The 11,098-nt window shown below is 38.9% G+C and overlaps 1 pseudogene; it reads right to left on the bottom strand.

Moving 5' to 3' along the window:
- Positions 1-4,478, bottom strand: part of LOC116101319 — a 13,804-nt pseudogene extending 9,326 nt beyond the window's left edge.
- Between the last annotated feature and the right edge of the window lie 6,620 nt (positions 4,479-11,098).

Below are 11,098 nucleotides of genomic sequence, written 5' to 3'. Positions count from 1 at the left end.
TTACCATCAGCTTGCCCTTAACTGACAAGCTCTCATTTAGGGTGCCTGTAACATCCAAACCTGAAGGTGCTAGTTAGTTTTTGTTCATTCCTTTCATCTATTGTTTTTGTTTTCCTAGAACCCATCATCTCTTTCTGAGACATTTGATAAGCCCTTCATAGAACAGAAAAGATGAACACAAGAGAGGACATCATAGGGGTGCAACAGTGATATCATCCAATGAAAGCCACTTTTTTAGAGGCAAGATTCTGATGACACAGACCAGCACACACAGGTCTCAGGAAGCATGGAATTAGAGGCACCTGGGCCACTCTTAGCATCAATGATAGTGTGTGATAAATCTCTACATAAACTCCTTCATGTTTCCTACCTGTCACATTTCCCTCCAGCCCTACCTCCCCATGACACACCTCTGAAACAGTCTGCTTAATTTTCTGCTTGTTTGTATGAAATATTCATGCTCTCAGTCACCAGCATTTCCTCCTCTTATTGCTATCCATCTTATTCCTATCCATTTTGGGAGGAGTCCAGCCTCGCTGGGTACTCACTGTGTTCTCTCAGTGGTCTTTAGTATCTGTTCTCTGGCCCATGTCTGCATGTGGTTTTTATGTTACAGAGTATCCCTGGCTGGAATGTAGGAAACCAGTTGGAAGAGGTCTCCAGTGTCTTACAGGGATATGCAGATTGTGCTCTGAGACCTCAGTCCTCAAGGGAGAGAATCAGGAAGCCTCACTTGTTCAGGAGATGTCTGCAGTGCACTGTCAAGTTGGGAATATGAATATCTAGACCTGAGAGTGCAAGGTTTGGCGATCATTGGAAAGCATACTCTCTGGAAAATTAGTGCAAAGTTCTATAGGGATGGTTTACCATAGGGATCAAGGGTAGAAGTTAAATCTTGAGTCTTATGCATGCCAGGGAAATGTTGTGTTCATTCTAAAGGAGAAATTCTACTGTTTTGAACCTTAGATTTAAATTTAATTTATTGGAAAAAGCTCTCATCATTCAACTTTAAATTTGAAGTGGAAAAATTATGTGAATTCCTATTTTGCATGCTTGTAAAAGCAAGTTTAGAGCAGAGAAAAATAGCTTGAGATTATTATAAAGATGTGAAAACAAATAAAATAGTTTGTCTTTAGTGAATGCAGACTTCTAGACTGGAAAAGGGAAACTAACTAGTGTCAGCAAACAGTCTTCAGGAACATTCCTTAAGCATTCTGTGTGTATCAAATGAGGAAGCTGGCACTTGGGAAAGCAATAATCCTCTGAGGCTGAGAATGGCTTAGCCCATATTCTCATGGAGGTTTGTCTCTATGAGTGCTTGTCTCCCTCTCATTCTGGTTTTAAGGACTGTCCAATGTTGGAAATAAGTTACCCTTTAACATTGACATGTCATGATTACAAACAGACTAAGAGGTGTCCAGATCGCCTGGGAGATTGACAACTCTTTAGGCAAATGAGTTGTCCCCTCACAGTGGCCTGTAGTGAACAGCTGTGACATAAAGCACACATTGCTTCTTCCCCAGGAAGGTAGAATCTCTCCTCAGGCATGAAGAGACTGCTGATATAAAATAAATACTGTTCTCATAGTTTTTATACTTTAAGATTATAACTAGTAAAATAAAATTGAGAGAGTGCTTTGTATTTGTCATATGAGCAAAACCCAAGAATAGTAAGACTCTGGTTGGCAAATGAATAGGCATGACTCTCTGGAGGGATAATGACAATGCCTTACCTACCAAAATTGTAAGCTTTCAAAAATCGTTACTCAGCAATTCCTTCTCAAGAAATTACATTTACAAATACATTTACCCACATGGAATTTGACATGTATGAGAACTTTTGACTATATGAAATTGCCACATGTCTGAGAAGATTTGACTACAGTATAATTTATAAGACTTATATAGAAAGAGATACTCTGGAAACCTATATATCAGAATGCTTCCCCAGGTAAGGGATGGACCACCCACCCAACTCAAATATTTAACTAGAATAGCTCCTGTCTAAAGGAAGTACAGGGACAAAGAGTGGAGCAGGGAATGAGGGAAAGGCCATCCAGAGATTTCCCTGGATGCAGCCCACATGAAGACACCAAACCTAGACACCATTGCTGATGCCAAGATGTGCTTGCTGACAAGAGCCTGACATAGCTGTCTCCTGAGAAGCTCTCCCAGATCCTGACCAATACAGATGTGGATGCTGTCAGTTAACCATCGAACTGAGCACAGAAATCCCAATGGAGGAGTTAGGAGAAGGATTTAAGGAGTTGAAGTGGCCTTATCTGGCATCAATGGGAGGGGAGGCCCTTGGTCCTGTGAAGGCTTGATGCACAAGTGTAGGGAATGATAGGGTGGTGAGGTGGGTGTGGATGGGTGTGTGTGTGGAAGCACCCTCATAGAAGCACAGTAAGGAGGGATGGAATGGGGCAGTTGCAGAAGGGGAACTAAGAAAGTGGATAATATTTTGTAAATAAATAAAATATTCAATTAGAGAAAAAGAATAGAAGAGTAGAAAAAGTCACAGAATATTTCATCATTAATTGTTCTTTTAAATTTTGGAAATTATTCTTGTTAAAATTCTGGGGCATATGTTGGAACTGCAGTAAGTCTTAGTACTATTTTGTTGTTTTATTATTTATAAAAAATACATAAAATTTAATATTTCTAATTTACCTAAGCCAGGCCCTAAGAGATGAGCATCAATCAGCTGCAGCCTGTACCTAAGGTGAGATTGACACTCAATAATAAATCCGTGAAGAATAATACACTTCAGGCATCACATTTTACAGACACTCAAATTAGTACATAGCCAAAAAAGCACAACTAAGTATGTAGCATCCGCTCATTGCCAGAAAAATAGGCTATTTCAAAAGTGAATATTTTTGTCTACACCACATGACACAATATCATCAATTACACAATGTAAAGAAATTAATGTTAAAAAATTACTTGAAAATGCAATAAGTATTTGGCTTTCCTTGTGAATAAGAGTTTCTAGTGAATAGAAGAAGACAGATAAAACCTGCTAAACTTATTTGTCAGGATTTTTTTTTTTTTATCTTAGAGACAACTTTGAACACACAACAGCAACAATACTAATAGTCTAAGCACATTTTCAGTAAATGTTTTCCTGAGAAGAAAATGTCATCAGCAGAGGGGAAACCACCTTCCTAGCAGCATTACAGAAGCATCCCGGGCAGGGAGAATAGGAGGGACTTCTCATGGTAGATTTTTAACTCATTTATGAATCTATGCTCTCTCCTCTACTCTCTCTGCTTATCTACTCATACATGCACAAGCTTAAATTATAAATTTACCATGTACAGGATGAGAGTATAAGAGACAAAAATGAGTAGTGAGTCCAGCCTAAAAGTGGAAGTCATGATTCAGAGTCCCAGAATGCTGTTGGGATGAGTGTCCCCACAGAACAGCTGGATTAGATCTGAGTGGAGGCAATAGGAATGGGAGAGTACATTGTGGTCACAGAAAGGCAGACGCTTTAGAAGAAAAGGCAGGGGGAACATGGGCAACAGACTCTTCAGTCCAAGTGTAGCACTGGTACCGGTACCAGCAATGTGGGGCAGAGTCAGGATGGCGGTATAGTGGAATGGGTTGTAGATGGATACTAAGTGAGCCACAGACATGGCTAGAAGAACTCCTGACTCTGGAAAATGAATGCATGGAGAACATCTGCAAAAGGCAAGCTTCAAAGCAGATTTTATAGGCACCAAGCAGAAAGATGCTGAGCATAGTGGGCAGGGTTGTAGCAGAGATGAACTTAGTTCTTGGCCACTGACTGTAAGTCCTGCTAGTTTCTGAGAATGTTGTAATGGTGAGCAGAACACATTGTCAAATGAACAGATATACAGGTCAAAAGATGTAGAAGTAGTAACTGATGCCCTGAAAAGTGCTGGCTATTTTTTCAGGAATAACCAAGTCCTGGAGGGCAAACTGACATGAACAGTGGGCATTCTAAAATCACAAAGAATGTGATGGAAAATTTAAGTAGAAAATAATGTTATGGAGGTGTGATGTTGATATATTTGTAGAAATAAATGCAAGCTATATTAAGTGGGTAGGGAATAGCTTCTGAAAGTTGACAGAAGTTATGTAGAGTGTTCCCTTCAGGGTGGGAGTATGAAGGGACCACTTAGGTCTTGCCAGAAAAAATTGCTTGAGACAAAATATTTACCCAGAAAATTTGGAGCCTCAACTCTCCAGTTGTGGTCCAATAAACAACACAGTCATATCTCATAGCTTTTCAGAGAACACAATCTTTGGTTCCACATTCACCTTACCAATTGAGAACTGAATTAAGTAAGAACCTGATGACTACAGCTTACGAAGCTTTCAGGTGCCAAGTGTTGTGTGTAAGGTAAGAGCGATAGGATACTAGCAGTATGTGTTTGGAAACACGGTTCTTAGTGTGTGATTTTTCACACCAGCATCATGAACCACACCTGGAAGTTTATGGGCCATGCCCACTCCAGGGACTCTTCTCTGAGCCCATGAAACAGAGATTCTGAAGAGTCAACATAGCAGTTTGTGTTTGAATAATTTCCCTCACTTACTCTAATACTGTTAACTTAGAATACTACCATAGACTATGTGGGCAAAGGCAGAATTTCTTTTGTTCAGTCAGGGGGATTCCTCCTGAGAAGTATGGGGAGTATGGTCTAAAGACATTATTCAAGCCTAGTGGATGGTTTTTTAAAGTTGGGGGAAACTGAGTTCATCTCAGGAGTGTGGTATCTGTGGTTAAGAGAGCAAACATGGATTACCATCCTATCCTCACGGGGTGATGGAGGTTAGAAGTCATCTTAGCTTCAGATGAGAGTTTGATGAGCATCCTCCAGCCCCCTCACAGTGGCTGCCCCATGATATGCCTCCCTTCCCTCACAGTCTGGATCATTTAACCTAAACCTACCTGGCATGGAAAATTTTTGATGGGGCTTTCAAATAAGTAGACAGAATTAAAGAGAAAAGCAAGTTAGCTTTTCAATTAGATGAGAGATCAGAGTATGTCGATGAGAATACTATGTGGCAAGTGCCTAGACTAGGAAGTCCCCTGAGAAATAACTCACTCTATTTTAAGGCATTCTACTTATACTTAAAAGGGTGTGCTTATCTCTCCATTTAAACTGTCAGGTGGGTGGAACATCATGATTTCTTCACAAATGCTAAAATTTTAATACAATATTGAGTTAAATGTTCCATTAGTGTATAGTTGATTTACTAGTGTGATTGTAATATTATTTTCATTCAAGTGTATCAAGTGCTTTGACTGTCTTCCCTCTTTAACCTCTCCTAGTCTCCATTTCCCCTCTGATAGTTACCCCCAATTCTTTTGTTTTTTGGTTTTTCCAGACAGGGTTTCACTGTATAGGCCTGGCTGTCCTAGAAGTCACTCTGTAGACCAGGCTGACCTTGAACTCAGAAATCTGCCTGTCTTTACTTCCCAAGATCTGGGATTAAAGGTGTGTGCCCCCACTGCCCAGCACCCCCACTTCTTTAATAGTCCTTCTTCGAACTTAATATCATGAACATGTGTGTGCTTGAATTACATGTGAGGGAAATTAATAAAGTTTTCTTTATGAATCTCTACTACCTTGTGGTGAGCACATAAAATAGTTTATGACATTTTTATACAGATGTATCATTTTATTTGGTTTTACTCCCAAATAACCTTCCCTCGTTTCTCCTGCTCCCTTCTCTTTATTTCGTTGTTCTTCCAAATAACTTCCTTTTGTTGTGATATTATGCACAAACATGTGCATATGCATACATGCACATACATGTGTGCATGTACATACTTATATGCTTACACGGCCACCGCTACAAAGAGAAACCTTGTCTTGAATCATACTCACATATATGCACAGATGCACACCAGACCATATGTTTGTCTTTATTTTTTCTTGTCCTCTTGTCTACTTCCCTTTAGATTTCTTTCTCTTCTCAAAGTTGCCTTTTATTTTCATATTATCTATGCATTTCATTTCAATTGACACTTAAGGCTAGATTCTTTATGTAAGAAAACGTATTTGTCTTTTAAATTCTGGATTATTTTGATTTACAAGGTGAACTTCAGCTCAGTAAATTTTCCTAAAAATGACACAATTTTGCCCTCTTTCTCTTTGATTAAAACCAAATCACTTGAATATAACATACTTTCTTTATCCATATATCTGTTGATAGGTTTGTAGGCAAGTTCTACATCTTGGCTCTGTGACTATTGCTGCAATACGCATGGAGGTGCGAGCCTCTTCCATTGGATTGTCATTTACCAGATACATTTTGTGTCGAGACTTCCAATGTATTGTGCTATGCTATGCATTGCACTGATATTACAGTATTATCACTTCCTAAATGAATAAGTATTTGAGATTCTTTTACTTATCTACTCACTCATTGGAGACAGTCATAGAATCTAATAAAAGGACGAAAGTCAAAGGTCATTAGGGACATGGTAGAGTCACAACACCCCATAAATTTTGAAATACATACTTCTTCCTGCCAGTCTCCTGTGTGATATGAAATACCTTTCTTTGTGATTCTGTAACCTTACAATATATTCTTTTTTTGTCTAAGTTCTCTTGAATTACACATCCAGGATTCAAACTCATTATTCCAGCTCAACTAATAGTTTAACAACACTGGAAGCAGGCATCATTTCCACCTGTTCTTCCAATATTTCAGAGCTTTGAAGGAGAAGTCTCTTTGCTAAACTCCAAGTATTTAGGCTTTAAATATAAGAGAATACTTGTTTTCAACCATTTCAAGCATATTACTGAATAGAAACATTATAAATTAAAAAACAGTAATTATCACAGTGTATTATAAATACTGTAGCATTCTGCTGAAGGAAGAATGTCACTTTTAAACAAAATATCAAGTCTATAAAATATTATAAAGGTAAGGATTGAGACAACTTTTAATTATGCTTACATAGTATTATGAAAAGCTGTCACCATGAAAACTATGTATCACATTATTGATTTGTGTTAAATTTATTAACTAGTGGAAATCTTGACAAGGAAACATGGGTGTTAAAAGCCAGAAACTTTCAGATGGAGACAAAGTAATTTAGTATTAGAAATATGCAATATGGAGATGAAATTATAAAACACCTTACTGAAACTTTTAGTTGTTTCTTATATATTTAATTGTTAATTCATCTGGTATCTAAGGTCCCTCCCTTTGAATCCTGAGAGTCTCTCACCTCGCTGGTGTCTGGTGCATTCTGTGGGGTCCCCCCACCAACCTCCTGACTTCCAGGGCTTCAGTCCTTTTCCTTATCCAATACCAGATCAGGTTCCCCTCTCCCCTTCACTCCCTCTACCCAGCCCACCTGCCTTTGCCCTCTCCCACCCACCTTCCTTCCCAGATCCTTCCCTCCCTCCCCACTTGTGATTGCTTTCTTCTACCTCCCAAGTGGGACTGAGGCATCCTCACTTGGGCACTTCAGCATGTTGACCTCTTTGAGTTCTTTAGACTGTATCTTGAGTATTCTCTACATTATTTATTATTTATTTATTTATTTATTTTTTTAGTTAATATCCACTTAGTGAGTGCATACCATGCTAGTCCTTTTGGGTCTGAGTTACTTCACTCAGGATGATATTTTGTAGTTCTCTTCATTTGCCTGCAGAACTTGGAATGTCCTCGTTCTTAACAGCTGAGTAGTATTCCATTTTGTTAATGAACAACATTTTCTACATTTTCTGTGTCCATTCTCCTGTCGTAGGACATCTGGTTTGTTTCCAGCTTCTGGCTATCACAAACAACGCTGCTATGAACATAGTGGAACATGTGCCCCTGTGGCATGATGGGGCATCTTTTGGGTATATTCCCAAGAGTGGTATAGCTGGGTCTTCAGGTAGATCTATTTCCAATTTTCTGAGGAACTTCCAGATTGATTTTCAGAGTGCTTGTACTAGTTTGCTATCCCATCAGCAGTGGAGGAGTGTTTCTCTTTCTCCACATCCTCTCCAACATGTGTTATCACCTGTGACTTTGATCTTAGCCATTCTTTCTGGTGTAAGGTCAAATCTCAGGGTCGTTTTCATTTGCATTTCTCTGATCACTAAGGACTTTGAACATTTCTTTAGTTGCTTCTTTTTTCCTCAGTTGTGAAATCTTGGTTTAGTTCTATACTACATTTTTTGATTAGCACAAACAGATAGATGCTGGACTTGAGTGTGTGGACCACTGGTGATGCATGCTTGACAAGACGATACATCACAGATGTATTATATAATACAGAGAAATGATACACCAATCATAGGCACATAATATATAAGCACTGCACAGATGTGTGACACACATGTGATGAGTGTCTTCTTCCAGCACTTGCCATATGCAATATCCATCACTGTATAAAGAGTGAGTCCATAGAGGCCACAATGAGAAGGTCCAGCAACAGGCCCAAAGTGGGATCCAGCTCAATGGGAGGTCCCAAGACCTGACACTATTACTGAGGCTATGGAGCACTCACAGAAAGGGACGTAGCATGATTACACTCCGGGAGACCATACAAGCAGCTGAAAGAGTCAGATGCAGATATTTGCTCCCAACCAGTGGACAGAAGCAGCTGACCCATGTTGTTGATTTAGGGAAGGCTGAAAGAAGCTGAGGAGAAGGTCGATCCTGTAGGAGGACCAGCTGTCTCAATTAATCTAGACCCCTGAGATCTCTCAAACACTGGACCACCAAACAGGCAGCATACGCCAGCTGATATGAGGACCCCAACACACATACAGTAGAGAAGTGCCAGGTATGTGTTCATTCAGAGATGATGCACCTAACCTTCAAGAGACTGGAGGCCACAGGGAGGTTAATAGTCAGGTGGGCTGGGCTTGGGTGTGGGAGACCAGCTGTCTCAATTAATCTAGAACCCTGGGATCTCTCAAACACTGGACCACCAAACAGGCAGCGTACACAAGCTGATATGAAGCCCCTAACACACATACAGTAGAGAAGTGCCAGGTCTGTGTTCATTCAGAGATGATGCACGTAACCTTCAAGAAACTAGAGGCCACAGGGAGGTTAGAGGTCAGGTGGGCTGGGGGTGTGTGTGGGAGACCAGATGTCTCAATTAATCTAGAACCCTGGGATCTCTCAAACACTGGACCACCAAACAGGCAGCATACACAAGCTGATATGAAGCCCCTAACACACATACAGTAGAGAAGTGCCAGGTCTGTGTTCATTCAGAGATGATGCACCTAACCTTCAAGAGACTGGAGGCCACAAGGGAAGTTAGAGGTCAGGTGGGCTGGGGTTGTGGGTGGGGACATCCACGAGGAGACAGATGGGCAGGAGGTATGAAATGTGGAACAGTTGAAGGATGGACGGGGGTAATAAAATGGAGTGTAAAAAAGTAAATTAATTAAATAATTTAAAAATAAATAAAGTTGTTTATATATTCTCTAAGACACCAGAAATCTGTCTAGCTTCAGTATCTTTAGGTTGATAGCTAATATTTTATAATACATGTATGTAGATTGTGAGAACTCATTTTTAGAGATGATATAGCAGGTTTACAACAGTTCACCATACACTTCATGCAGTTATATTTATAATGATTTAATAATTGATGTCAATGATTTGAGAATATATTCTTTAACAGATATTTACATCAATACATTTGTTGCTGCTAACTCATTTTTTTTTAAATTTTTGTCTCCAGCAAAGTTTTGACTGTGAAATATATTATTGTGTTCAAGTTATTTTAATGTTTATTCTATTATAAAAGTATGTGACAAAACATGCATACATATTTAAATATGTATTTTCATACTAGCTATCCTGTGCTATTTTTAAAGAGCCCATGAATTTGAAAGAGAGCAAGTCAGGTATATAGGAGGGTTTGGAGGAATAGAAGAGAAGGGCAGTACCCCCAGAGCTTCCAGGGGCTACACCACCAACCAAAGAGTACACATGGAGGGACTCATGGCTCCAGCCATATATGTAGCAGAGGATGGCTTAGTTGGTCATCATTAGAAGGAGAGACCCTTGGTCATGTGAAGGTTCTATGCCCCAATGTAGGGGAATACCAGGGCCAGAACGCAGGAGTGGGTGGGTTGGTGAGCAGGAAGAGAGGGAATGAGATAGTGGGTTTTTGGAGGGGAAACAAGGAAAGGGGATAACATTTGAAATGTAAACAAAGAAAATATCTACTAAAAAAAGAGAAAAGCAGTAGGCTATAATATAATCTCAAAAATAAAAGAAATGGGTTTTAAAAATTGAAAACACATTGAGTATATAATTTATGTAAATAATAGAAGCTTTGAAAATGTATGTGTGAACTGAACTCTTAATGAGAATAATAGGTTTTGATCCCACATAAGTATTTGTTAATACATGAGACCTAGGTAAGCCTGCATTTTACTTTCTCTTTTTCCTGTAAACATTAATACTAGAAAGCTTGATAACAGAAATAAGAAAGTGACATCAGTGTTCTGTTACTGCCCAGAGCCATTGCTGAGTGGATGCTTATGGAACCAAATCACACAGTTTATGTGACTCGGTATGGAATTTGTTAAACTGTTTTCAAATTCCTAGCTTCTCAAACTTCACTTCAGCTCTTGGTATGTAGTGTTCATTTGTCTTTCCTTGTAGTTCCAATATTTGTATTTTATTTTTTCTTTAATTGGTCTCCTAGTCCATGAAGTTTTTCTATTACTATGGGTAGACATTATATAAAATCTTGAATTTAATTAAATTCTCGCATTCACTATTGAAAGTGACATACAAAGGCTATAGATTCAGAGAGTATATTGATACATTTTTAAGAATTTTGAGTTTGTAAAACAAGATCATGTGCTTTATCATATGTTCAAAACCCTGAGAAGAAAAAAGAAAAAGCTTTATATTTTAAAAATGTTTTTCTCCATCTCAAAAACAAGTGTTTAGAGAATAGCAAACCTGAGCTTTAAAAAAATATGTCTTTTAGTTTCTAGTCAAGCAGTAATCTCTCTTTATTAGCTGGGAGTACCTATTAAGCAAAAGTTCCACTCCACATCCTTGCTATGCACAGTTTTATGGCAGTGATCTTTATGATTGACTCCATGTTACATTTATAAAAGTTGTCTTTT

The sequence above is a fragment of the Mastomys coucha genome, unplaced genomic scaffold (assembly GCF_008632895.1).
Source record: "Mastomys coucha isolate ucsf_1 unplaced genomic scaffold, UCSF_Mcou_1 pScaffold21, whole genome shotgun sequence".
NCBI lineage: Eukaryota > Metazoa > Chordata > Mammalia > Rodentia > Muridae > Mastomys > Mastomys coucha.
Note: the sequence above shows the minus strand (reverse complement) of the source record. Positions and strands in the feature narration are given on the sequence as shown.